The sequence below is a fragment of the Myotis myotis genome, unplaced genomic scaffold (genome assembly GCF_014108235.1).
Source record: "Myotis myotis isolate mMyoMyo1 unplaced genomic scaffold, mMyoMyo1.p scaffold_m19_p_2, whole genome shotgun sequence".
NCBI lineage: Eukaryota > Metazoa > Chordata > Mammalia > Chiroptera > Vespertilionidae > Myotis > Myotis myotis.
This window is the reverse complement of record NW_023416324.1, coordinates 115,043,521-115,056,606: the sequence shown is the minus strand read 5'-3', so window position 1 is coordinate 115,056,606 and position 13,086 is coordinate 115,043,521. Positions and strand designations below refer to the sequence as shown.

Sequence of the window (13,086 nt, the reverse complement as noted above, 5' to 3'; positions counted from 1 at the left end):
TATTACTACCCTGGCTTTTTTTTTCCATTCCCATTTGCATGGAAAATTTGTTTCCCTCTCTTTATTCACATCCTAAGTGAGTCTTTTGTTCTGAGGTGGATCTATTCTAGACAGCATATATTTGGGTCACATTTTCATTTCCATTCTGCTATGTTATGTCTTTTGATTGGAGCATTTAATTCACTTGCATTTAAGGTTATTGTTGATTGTTATTTATTTGTTGCCATTTTTATTCTGTATAACTATGTTTTTCTCTCTATATATAATTCTTCTCATTACAGCATTCCCTTTAGCATTTCTTGCAGTGCTGTTTTGGTGGTGACAAACTCCCTTAGCTTATTTGTTTTGTTTTGTTTTTGTTTTGTTTTTTTGTTTTTGTCTAGGATAGCTCTTTATTTTACCATCTATTTTTAATGATAGCCTGGCTGGATATAGTCCTCTTGATTTCAGGTTCTTGCTTTTCATTAGCTTGAATACTTCATACCATTCCCTTCTGGCCTGTACAGTTTCTGATGAAATATTAGCTGACAGCCTTATGGGAGCTTCTTTGTATGTAGCAAATTGTTTTTCTCTTGCTGCTTTTAAGATTCTCTCTTTAAAAAAAATAAGATTCTTTCTTTGTCTTTAATTTTTGGCATTTTAAATATGATGTGTCTGCACGTGGGCCTGTTGGGGTTCTTCTTGTTTATGACACTCTGTGCCTCCTGACCTTGTGTGACTTTTTCCTTCTCCTGGCTAGGGAAATTTTCTATTATTATTCCTTCAAACACATTTTCTGTCCCTTGCTCACTTTCTTCCCCTTCTGGCACATCTATTATGAAAAGATTATTATGTTTTATGTTGTCCCACAGCTACCTGAAGCTGTCCCTTTTTTTATTGTTTTTTTTTTCATTTTGGTTCTCTGATTGAGTGCTTGTTTTCCCCCAACCTGTCTTCTAATTCACTGATCTAATCCTAAACTTCCCCTAATCTGCTGTGTATTTCTTCCAGTGAATTCTTTATTAGTTCTATGTCATTCATCATAGTTACTATATATTTTCTCATGCTCTGAGTATCTTTGCCATCATTATTCTGAATTCTCTGTCTGATAAATTTCTTATCGCTATTTCATTTAACTCTTCTTCTGTAGAATTCTCTTGTTTCATTTGGGCCTTTTTTTTTTCCTCCCCATTTTGGCTGCCGTGGGATCCATGTCAGAGTTGATGGACAGCCAAGGCTAATTAGAGCTCATAGACCTGTAAGGACAACAATTATGGTACACTGTGCACACATGTGTTGCTGTAGCCAAAATGATTGATGTAACTATTGGCACAAAGCCTCTTTTGTCTAAGTAGTATTAAAGTATATTATTAAGGCTAGAGAGCTCAGATGAGGCAGATGAAGCTGAAAGCTGCTACTGCTATGATGTAAAGCTAAGAGCTCATAGAGAGCTCAGATATAGCTACCATGTAAAGCTACTATGCTAGAGAGGAGAGAGAGCCTGAGAAAGCGGGGAGAAGCTACTAAGGCCAGAGAGCTCAGGAGCCACTATTATGTGAGGCAGTGAGTCTGAGACAACGTCCAGCTGCTCAGATAATAACTATGGGTACAGAGACTATTACTACTTTATAGGAAAGGTGTATTGGTTTAACCAACTGGTGTGCTGCTACCTGTATGGTATTTTGCTGTGAAGGACTGTTTTATCTGATTGCTATGTGGCCACTGGCTTCTACAAGAAAGGAATTCTTATATACACCCACAACTTCTCATAGCTTCTCTGTCTACCACCCAGTGTCCAAGAAGATCCAGCCCCTGGCATAGGGGTTTGGCCCCAACAGTTAGTGAAATAGGAAGGGTTTGAGAAGGAACCTGCCCTGACAGTTGGCATAGTTGTTAGTAGGATTCAGAAGAATATACAGACTCAGAGCAGCAGTGCTCTTGCTGTTCTGAAAGCTGCCTATTTGTGTTTATGACTATTTATTTATTGGATATGCTATGCCACCCAATCTCTAATGAATGACAGTGTCAGATGCTGTTTGTGACTGGCCTTGAGTACCCTGTTTGGAACTATCAGCAATCCACAGCTTGTTGCTTCCTCTGCTGGGGCTGGGTGTTTTGAAAAGAACCACAATTGTGACCAAGGTCTGTTTTTCCTAGCCCAGGGCCCTGAATTAGATCAGGAAATGATTCAAAGCCCTCAGAGACCCAGCTCTGCTTGCAGTCTGATTGTGTTCAGTCTTGAATAGCCTCAGGCTATTGATCACAGGTTGGGGAAAGAGTTTTTTCAACAGGGTGTGGCAATTACTTCTGCCTGTAGGCAGATTATTATTCTCAGTGTCTTAATGGTCCTCAGAAACTCCACATGGTGGAACAAGGCGTTTTATAATAGGGTGGGGCAATTGCTTCAAACTCAGGCAAAAACTGCCTGGATAGTTAAGGTCTGGCAGAAAAAGATGTCCTCTGAAGTATAAGGAAATGACTTAGCACAGGAAACTGGTGTGTCTGCCTTCTGAGCTCTAACCCCAGAGCTTCCAAACCCTGGTTTTTGCTCCATTATCCTCTGCCATCCCTCTACTGGAGCCCAAAGTGAGTGGCTGCACATGAAATTTTGTGTATTGCCTGCATCTCTAGCCATCTCTTCCTGGCAGACAGCAAACCTGTTGCTTTTCACAACCAGATGTTATGTGAGCACCTTTCTCATTTCTGGTGTTCTGGGCTGTATTTGCTATATATCTTTGCAAATAAAGGTTTTCAAATTTTCTGAGTAGGTACCCAGAAAAGGGATTTCTGGGTCATATGGTAACTTTATTCTGAATATTTTGAGGAACCGCCATGTTTTTCATAGTGATGGTAACATTTTACATTTCCACCAGTGACAAATGAGGGTTCCTTTTTCTCTAAAATTTCTTCAACATTCGTTATTACTTGTCTTGTTGACAATAGCCATCCTAACAGGTGTGAGGTGTAGTTTTGAAAAGCTGTAGCCTTTTCCTAATAGTAAAGTTGAGCATCTTTTTATATATCTGCTGGCCATTTTTATGTCTTCTTGGAAAAAGTGTCTGTTCAGGTTCTCTGCCCATTTAATTGCATTGCTTGTTTGTTTGGTATTGCATTGAATGAGTTCTTTATATATTTTTGGGATTATCCCTTTGATGAAGCTGTTTGAAAACATCATCTCCCATTTTTTTGGTTGCCTTTTTATTTTGTTACAAGCTTTCTTTGCTTTTCAGATGCTTTTTAGTTTGATATAGTCCTAGTTGTTACTTCCCTTGCCTTTGGGATAAAAATCATAAAACTGAAAGGGCAAGGGCTATGCCCTCCATCTTGCCCCAAATCCTCCATGTTGGGGCAACAGCCACGTGTTCAACAAGCACCTTCTTCCTGGAAGCCCAAGCCTCTGCTAGCCACGCCCAGGATTTCTTTAAACTAACCAATGACAATCAAGGGACATGCGCATCATGGATATGACCACATCCTGTGTAACAAGACCCGACTTGCGCTTGGCCAATCGGCAGGGCCCACAGTCATCTCTCCTCCCCTCACTCCACCCCCCTATTAAAACCCCTTTTTTTCCCACGGGGATGGCATGCTTGTCTCACCGTTTTGTCGGTGGAGGCTGGGAGCCAGACCTGGGTCTATAATAATAAAAACTCTCTGCTTTTGCATCAGATTTGGCTGGCTCCCTGTTGGTATATCGGGAATCTTGAAATCTGGGCATAACATTTGGGGGCTTGTCCAGGATTCCCAAGACCATCGAGGGACCCCCGATCCGGAGAGTCTGACTGACCACGGTAGGTGTCTGTGTTGTTGAGTGTTCTGTTCTGTGTGAGCTCGTTTCGGAAATCTGTAAATGCCCATAATGATCTAAGCGGATGCACTGGGGGATCACAGGCGGGAGGAGTCGGGGGATGCCTCAATCCTCAATCTGGAGGGGTGTAGTTTTGCTTCCATGGAGTCGGAAGGTCTGTAGAAACCCCTCAATCTGAGAATAGGCGGGTCTCTCCCACTGGTTGGCGTGCAGCCATCGTCTAGCTTTCAGTTTTTGCTTCCATGGAGTTGGGAGATTATTTTGGTTTTGCTTCCATGGAGTTGGAAGGCTGTACTTTTGGGCCCTTTAGCTGTATGTGTTTATGTTTGTTTTGTTTTATTCTGTGGACTTATTGGACAGATATTATGGGACAGACTGAAACTACTCCTTTAAGCATTATGGTCGATCATTTTAAAGAGGTAAAGGGAAGAGCCAGCAGCCTCAGTGCAGAGGTCTGGAAAGGCCAGTGGCAGACATTTTGTTCCAGGGAGTGGCCGGCTTTTAACATCAGCTGGCCGCCAGAGGGGACCTTTGACCTCCCCACCATCCGCCGGGTCAGGGAAATCATCTCCCAACTCAGGGGGGACATCCTGATCAACTCTCTTACATTGTTACTTGGCAGGACCTCGTGGAAAACCCACCATCTTGGCTTAGGCCCTTCCTACCTCCATGCCCTCCTGGGCTGCAGCCCATTTTTGCTTTGCAGGAAACAGAAATGGAGGAGAAAAAGAAGAATCTCACCCAGCCATCAGCTCCCCCCTACCCTGTCCTGCAGGGGGGGACTGAAGAAGAACTAATATTTCCTCCCCCATATAGCCCACAGGGGGGTGATCCTCTCATGCCCGGAGTTCTGGGAGTGGCTGGGGGCAGAGTTCTGGGAGTGGCTGGGGGCAGAGTTCTGGGAGTGGCTGGGGGCGGAGTTCCGGGAATGGCCGCGGTTCCTGTAGGAGGCCCGCATCTCACCCAGCAGAGGGCTCAGCGGGAGCTGTCTGTTGCAGCACCCGACTCCACCATCAAGACCCTGCCCTTACAGGCCGCTGGACCCCTGGCAACCAGCCCATCACTATTGGCCTTTTGCAACCAGTGATCTCTATAACTGGAAGGCACAAAACCCTAAGTTCTCCGAGAAGCCAGGGGGACATATTAACTTGCTAGATTCTGTTCTTTTCACCCATCAGCCCACATGGGACGACTGTCAGCAGCTTTTACAGGTTCTGTTCATGACAGAAGAGAGAGAAAGGATCCTCAATAAGTCCCGGAAGGTGGTTCCCAGTGTAGATGGAAACCCAACCACAAACCAGGCCCAGATGGATGTCTCTTTCCCCTTAACTAGGCCTGACTGGGACTTCAACACGGCAGAAGGTAAGGAGAGGCTCCGAATCTACCGCCAGACTCTAATGGGGGGGTCTCCTCAGGGCTGCTAGAAAGCCTACCAATTTGACCAAGGTAGGGTACGTACAGCAGGAAAGAGATGAGTCTCCAGCTGCCTTTCTAGAGTGGATCATGGAGGCATATCGCACCTATACCCCCATGGAATTAGAAGCCCCTGAGAATAAGGCAGCTGTAATCATGAGTTTTATAAACCAGTCAGCTACGGACATTAGAAAGAAACTGCAGAGAATAGATAGGTTAGGAGAAAAGAGTTTTCGGGACTTGCTGGAAGTGGCTGAGAAGGTGTATAATAGCCGAGAGCCCCCCAAGGATAGGCAAGCCCGTGCCATAGTGGCTGCCAGTGACAAGCAGACCTGAAACCTGGCCAAGATTCTGCTAGCCACCACCACGGAGTCCCCTGAGGAGCGGACCCGCCACCTTCGCCAGCTTGCCGATGGCCAAGAAAGAGGTAAGGGGACCGCCCCAGGGCCAGAAAAAGAAGCTGCAATGGAACCAGTGTGTTTACTGCAAAGAGATAGGGCACTGGGTCCTAGAATGCCCAAAGAAGGCCGGTAAAAAGGAAAACAAGATGAACCGGGTGGAGGTCTTGGAGCTGGAAGGACTGAGTGATTAGGGGAGGCGGGGTTCTGACCCCCTCCCCTAGCCCAGGGTAACTCTTAGAGTGGAGGGGACCCCTGTTGACTTCCTTGTCGACACTGGAGCACAACATTCGGTCCTCCACACACCTCAAGGGAATCTAGCTAATAAAAAGTCCTGGGTGCAAGGGGCAACTGGCATGAGCCAGTATTCATGGACTACCCGAAGAACAGTAGATCTAGGAATGGGGCGGGTATCCCATTCCTTCATGGTAATACCAGAATGCCCCTACCCCCTATTAGGACGGGATTTGCTAACCAAGATTGGAGCCCAAATAACTTTCAGACAAGGGGGGCCTCAGGTCACCGATGGCAAAGGCCACCCCATCCAGGTTCTGACTCTGAGACTGGAGGATGAATATCACTTCCACCAGGGGGCACCCCCAGTAGAGAACAATATGGACATGTGGCTGCAAGAATTCCCCACAGCCTGGGCAGAGACGGGGGGAGTAGGACTGGCCACTCACAGGGCCCCAACCCTAGTAGAGCTAAAACAAGGAGAAGGCCCGATAAGAGTCAAACAGTACCCTATGTCCCAGGAGGCTCAGAAGGGAATCCAGCCTCACATCCAGAGACTGCGAAGCCTAGGGGTACTGGTTCCGTGCCAATCTGCCTGGAACACCCCCCTCCTGCCAGTCAGAAAGCCCCACAAGAATGACTATCAACCAGTCCAGGACCTCCGGGAAGTAAATAAAAGAGTCCTAGATATACACCCAACCATTCCTAACCCATACACTCTCCTAAGCTCTCTGGCACCCTCAAGAGTCTGGCATACTGTATTAGACTTGAAGGATGCCTTTTTCAGCCTGCCGCTAGTGCCGCAAAGCCAACCCCTGTTTGCCTTCGAATGGCACGACCCAGAGGAAGGCTACAGTGGACAATTAACCTGGACGCGATTGCCCCACGGGTTCAAGAATTCGCCCACCATCTTCAACGAGGTGCTGCATGAAGACCTTGGTGAGTACAGGAGAGAACACCCCAGTCTCACCCTCCTTCAGTATGTAGATGACATCCTGATTGCTGCCGATACTGCCAAAGATTGTGAGCAAGGGACCAAAGATCTGCTGGCCACCCTAGGGACCTTAGGATACCGGGCCTCTGTGAAGAAGGCTCAGATATGCCAAGAAAGGGTGAGTTACCTGGAATACATACTGGAGGGCAGACAGCGGCGGTTGTCAGATGCTAAGAAAGAGACAGTCTTGAAAATCCCTACTCCCACCTCCCAGAGGGAGGTGAGGGAATTCCTAGGATCGGCTGGCTATTGCCGCCTCTGGATACCAAGTTTTGCTGTGATCGCCAGGCCCCTATATGAAGCCACCAAGGAAGGGAATGCCTTTGAATGGACTGAGACAGAGGAAATTGCCTTTAATCAGATAAAGAGAGCTCTTTTGGCTGCTCCAGCCCTGGGCCTACCAGACATTACGAAACCCTTTCGCCTCTTTGTAGACGAGTGCAAAGGAGTAGCAAAAGGGGTTTTAACCCAGGCTTTAGGCCCCTAGAGTCGCCCAGTAGCATATTTGTCTAAAAAGCTGGATCCCGTAGCCACCGGCTGGCCACCATGCCTAAGAATCATTGCGGCAACCGCGCTCTTAGTCAAGGATGCCGACAAACTGACCCTGGGACAGGAGATCTGGATCACAACCCCGCATGCCATTGAGGGGCTCCTAAAACAGCCTCCTAATAGGTGGATGAGCAATGCTCGCATGACCCACTATCAAAGCTTGCTGCTCAACCCCCCTAGAGTACAGTTCCATCCCAGTGTGGCCCTCAACCCTGCTACCCTGCTACCTGACCCTGACCTAGATGCCCCACTACACGACTGTGCGGGAATCCTAGAGCAGGTACATGGACTTCGGAAGGACTTGACCGATCGGCCCCTCCCAAATGCAGAGGCCACCTGGTTCACGGATGGAAGCAGCTTCGTGTGGATGGGTGCAGGTACGTGGGTGCAGCGGTGGTCACTGAAACGGACACTGTGTGGGCGGAGGCCCTGCCCTCCGGGACGTCAGCTCAGCGAGCAGAACTCATTGCACTCACCAAGGCACTGACACTGGGGGCTGGGAAATGGCTTAACGTTTACACAGACGGCCGTTATGCATTTGCTATAGCTCATGTTCATGGAGCAATCTACCAGGAGAGAGGGCTATTGACAGCAGAGGGACGGACAATAAAAAATAAGCAGGAAATCCTCGACCTGCTCGCGGCCTTATGGCTTCCCACTAAGCTAGCCATTATCCACTGCCAAGGGCACCAGAAGGCAAATGACCCAGTGGCAAGAGGTAACCAAAAGGCTGATCAGGCAGCCAAGGCAGCAGCCTTCATCTCGGTCTCCACTATGGCCTTACAACTACCAGACCCCAGGGACCCAGTTCTACCAGACCAGCCCAGGTACTCTCAGGAAGAGCTGCAGCAGATCAGGAAGCTTCCCCTGGCCCAGGAGGTGAGGGGATGGTGGTACACCTCAAATAAGAAACTTATACTGCCAGACCGGCTTGGGGACACGGTATTAGAACACATGCACCGATCCACTCACCTGGGAACTCAGAAAATGAAGGACTTAATCCGACATGCCGGGATCAAGATTCGCCAGCAGAATACCAAGACAGATCAGGTTGTGTCTGCCTGCAAGACCTGTCAACTTACGAATGCGAGGGTAGGATCAAATGAAAAAGGGACCAGGCTCAGAGGCACCAAACCGGGAGCACAATGGGAGGTCGACTTCACTGAAATTAAACCAGGGAAGTATGGTTATAAATATCATTTAGTATTTATAGACACCTTCTCTAGCTGGGTAGAGGCATACCCAAACAAACATGAAACAGCTCAGACGGTGGCCAAGAAGCTGCTGGAAGACATATTACCCAGGTATGGTTTTCCTGCTATCATAGGGTCCGACAATGGGCCAGCCTTTATTTCACAGTTAACGCAGGTAGTAACCAGGGCTATTGGGGCAAATTGGAAATTATATTGTGTTTATAGGCCCCAAAGTTCAGGGCAGGTAGAAAGAATGAAGAGAACTCTAAAAGAGACCCTTACCAAATTAACCATGGAGACTGGCGGGGACTGGGTGGCTCTCCTACCGTATGCCCTTTACCGGGTAAGGAACTCCCCATACACCCTGGGCTTTACTCCCTATGAAATCATGTTTGGCAGGCCACCCCCTATCATTCCTAACTTTAAAGCTGACCTTCTTGCTGAATTTGAAAATCAAGAACTATCTCTTTCCTTGAGAGGGCTCCAGAAGGCACACGAGGACATTTGGCTGTGCCTCCACGCTATCTACGAGACCAGCCCAACCCCAACTCCTCATCAGCACAAACCAGGAGATTGGGTCTACATCAGAAGGCACTGCCGGGAGACCCTCAAGCCACGTTGGAAGGGTCCCTACACTGTGGTGCTGACAACCCCCACCACTCTCAAGGTAGATGACATCGCGACCTGGGTCCATCACACTCACGTCCGGTCAGCGGACCCATCCATGATCCGGGAAGACTTCGTCACCAAGTGGAGCATCGATTGAGATCAATGCAACCCGCTCAAGCTCAAGCTACAGCGTGCTCGACCTGCCTGATGCTGGTAACATTGCTCGCGATCACTCCTGCCACTGGAAGCCCCCACAATACTGTGTAATAGACTTAGATAATGCCTGCATCTTCATGGACATGACTCCAAGGAGACAAGGACAATTTGTAGAACCACATGTTTAGTAGCAGAAGATTTGGCTGCCTGAAGCTGCCATGATGCCAATATTATGTTTCATTGTATTGATATGTTGTATTAACCTTCAATTCTCTTACAGGTTTAAATGTAGCTGTAGCTGTGGACCGGTGATGGTCTACAGTCCTTAGTAGTCTTTGGGAATAACTGGCAAGTGTCCAGTCTCCCACACTGAGGGATATTGTTATAGCTATGTATGTTGGCTATCCTAGAAAGGGACTGTGTGGGGTGTACACCAAAAGTAAAGGGTGTCTAGCTGCCAAGAGGGCAGGTGCCCAACTGGGCAGGGAAGGGTGCCCATCAGGTTTTGGTCTCTGTTGAGAGACAGTTAATGGATGGCAGCCTGTATACTGTCTTGCAGGCCTGCATAACCATGCCCATGTCAGGGGTAGTGAAGCTGGAAAAAGCCTGTTTAGAATAGAAGGTCTGAGGCATGGTGATGCATAGAAAGAAGGTTTTATGCCAACAGTTACTGTTTTGTTATAAATCCATGAAAAGGAATTAGCAAGGAAAGTCAGAAAATCTTAGAGTAGACCAGTAAGTTTTTCTCCTTATGTAATTCCTCCGAAATCTGGCAATGCTAAATACATTTCTTTGCATATATTCAATAAGACTAGTTCCTAATAATGGTTTTATTAATGGAAAACTTTGACTGGAGTATCATGTTTTAAAGAGCCCTGTCTGAGCTCTAAAAACTTGAAGCCAATAAGAGTGCCACAAGAAAGCCTGGTATCCTGCTTGGGAGCCCTGAAGATGGCTGGCGCTGGAGCATCAGGCCCATGCCCTACCATCACTGGTGGTTGGTAAGAGTAAAAGGGGAGCAGTAAAGATGCCTCTGCATCCCTGCGGAACCCCCACACACTCTGGGCCGCAACGAGTAGGAGGGCTACTGAGATGGGCCTTAAAGCCTGGAGCGTGGGCTCAGGTGGAGTTGCTACAGGTGAGGGATTCACCTAACTCAGCAGATACTGCAGGCAGGCCTGAAGGCAGCTGGATAGCTTGGCTTCCTGGCCCTACAGGACACATTAAGATTCAACCATAAGATTCCAGCAAGGGTGGTCAGTTACCATTCTTGTTGTGTTTATGCAAACATCAGGCCAAATTGAATACAGTAGATAAATTAATCTTGATTTGGCTTTTTGATAGCCATGGAGGAATTTTAAGACAAAAAATCCTATTTCAATAGAAGTTGTTTAGAGCATTATGCTAAGTGAAATAAGCCAGTCAATAAAGGAAAAATACCACATGATATCACTCATTCATGGATAATAGAGACCATTATAAACTTTTGAACAATAATAGATACAGAGGCAGAGCTGCCTCAAACAGATTGTCAAACTGCAGCGGGAAGGCCAGGGAGGGTTGGGGGGCAGGAGGTAGGGGGGTAAGAGATCAACTAAAGGACTTGTATGCATGCATATAAGCATAACCAATGGACATAAGACACTGGGGGATAGGGGAGGCTAGGGGACTGTTTAGGGCAGGGGGATAAAATAGACACATATGTAATACCCTTTGTAATACTTTAAGCAATAAAAAAAAAAAAAAGAAGTTGTTAAAATAGTTTCTTTCCCTTCCACCGGACCATTTGTTAAGCATATAGGAATAGTTCAGTTGGTAATTCTGTGTGCCCAGTACGGGCCTCTAGCAACGGTGAAATAGAAGTGCAATCCGTCTCATGATTGAGCCGGAAGTTCCAAGACAAAGGGGGGAATGAAAGGGCGAGGGCTACGCCCTCCATCTTGCCCTGAATCCTCCATGTTGGGGCAGCAGCCATGTGCTCAGCAAGCACCTTCTTCCCGGAAGCCCGAGCCTCTGCTAGCCATGCCCAGGATTTCTTTAAACTAACCAATGACAATCAAGGGATGTGCGCGTCATGGATATGACCACATCCTGTGTAACAAGACCCGACTTGCACCTGGCCAATCGGCAGGGCCCACAGTCATCTCTCCTCCCCTCACTCCACCCCCTTATTAAAAGCCTTCTTTTTCCAACGGGGCTGGCACTCTAGTCTCGCCGTTTTGTCGGTGGAGGCTGGGAGCCAGACCCGGGTCTATAATAATAAAAACTCTCTGCTTTTGCATCAGATTTGGCTGGCTCCCTGTTGGTCTATTGGGAATCTTGAAATCTGGGCATAACAAAAACCTTCTCTAAGACCAAACTCCATGGGTTTAATACCTATGTGTTCCTGAATGCAATTTATTCTTTCAGATCTTATATGTATATCTTTGATCCATTTTGAATTAATTTTTATACATGGGACAAACTATAGTCTAGTTTCATTCTTTTGCATATGGCTTTCTAATTTTCCCAGCACCATTTATTTAAGAGGCATTTTTTTTCTCCATTGTGTATTTTTGGCTCCTTTCTCCAAATTATTTGCCTGTATCATGTGGTTTTATTTCAGGGCTATCAATTCTGTTCCATTGTCTATGTGTCTGTTTTTCTGCCAATACCATACTGTTTTTATTATCATTGCTCTGTAGTACAATTTGAAGTCAGATAGTGTAGTACCTGATTCATTATTTTTTCTGAGGATTGGTTTGGTTATTTGGGGTCTTTTGTGATTCTGTACAAATCTAAATTTTTTTGTTCTGTTTATTTTAAAAATGACATTGGGATTTGATGGGGATTACATTAAATCTGTATATTGCTTTGGGTAATATGGCCATTTTAACTATGTTGATTCTTACAATCCATGAACATGGATTGGATAATGTGCTAGCCTATTACTGTGAGGTAACTTTGGCTCTGTTTTTGGTTATCTACTCTTCTTTTGTTCTCACCTACTTTATAAGTTCAATTTTTGAATTTCTAATTAATTCTGCTAGCATCTTAATACTTTTCCAATAAATTGTTTTCCTAGAGTTGGTTTCTATTATTCTCTAAAACAACAACAACAAAAAATCTTGATCAGCACACTGTCAAATACTTCCATTTTTACTTCCTAATTGACTTTAAACCCATCCACTTGTCTCAATCTGCATCACTATTACTACCTTAGTTCAAGCCATAGCACCTTTTTCTCACATCCCTTTTTCCTAAGTTTTCTGACCATAGCCATGCTGAACCTTTTGGATTCTATCCTCCACACCACAGCCCCAGGGAGCTATTGAAAATTTAAATCTATCATTTCATCCTGCTTAAATCTTGCAATGCTTCTCCTTGTTTTTGTGATAAAGAGCACATCTCAGCATGTTTTGATATGTACCTCTTCTCCTGCACCAATTCAGCCCTTTGCTATCTGTGCTGCACCCTCACTGACTTTCAGGTGAATCATGATGCCTTTTGCCACAGGACAATCACCTGGAATATATTCTCATTCATTCAATAAATATTATTTGAGAGTGCCCCTTTCACCTAGTTAATTTCTACTCAACCTTAAAACCAAAGCCCAAATGTCCTCTTACTCCTAGTGCAAGTCAGGTTTTCTTTGTCATAAACCCCTGCTCGGCATTCATTTCTCTTAAGTGCCTGATGTACAGACACACTATTTCTCTCCACTAATTCTAGCAGCAAATATTTTAGCAGCCGATTGCCACATCATTAGTCTTA

At 46.0% G+C, this 13,086-nt stretch overlaps 1 pseudogene; it reads left to right on the top strand.

The window, feature by feature from the left end:
• Nucleotides 1-5,536, top strand: part of LOC118675647 — a 50,804-nt pseudogene extending 45,268 nt beyond the window's left edge.
• The last annotated feature ends 7,550 nt before the right edge of the window (nucleotides 5,537-13,086 follow it).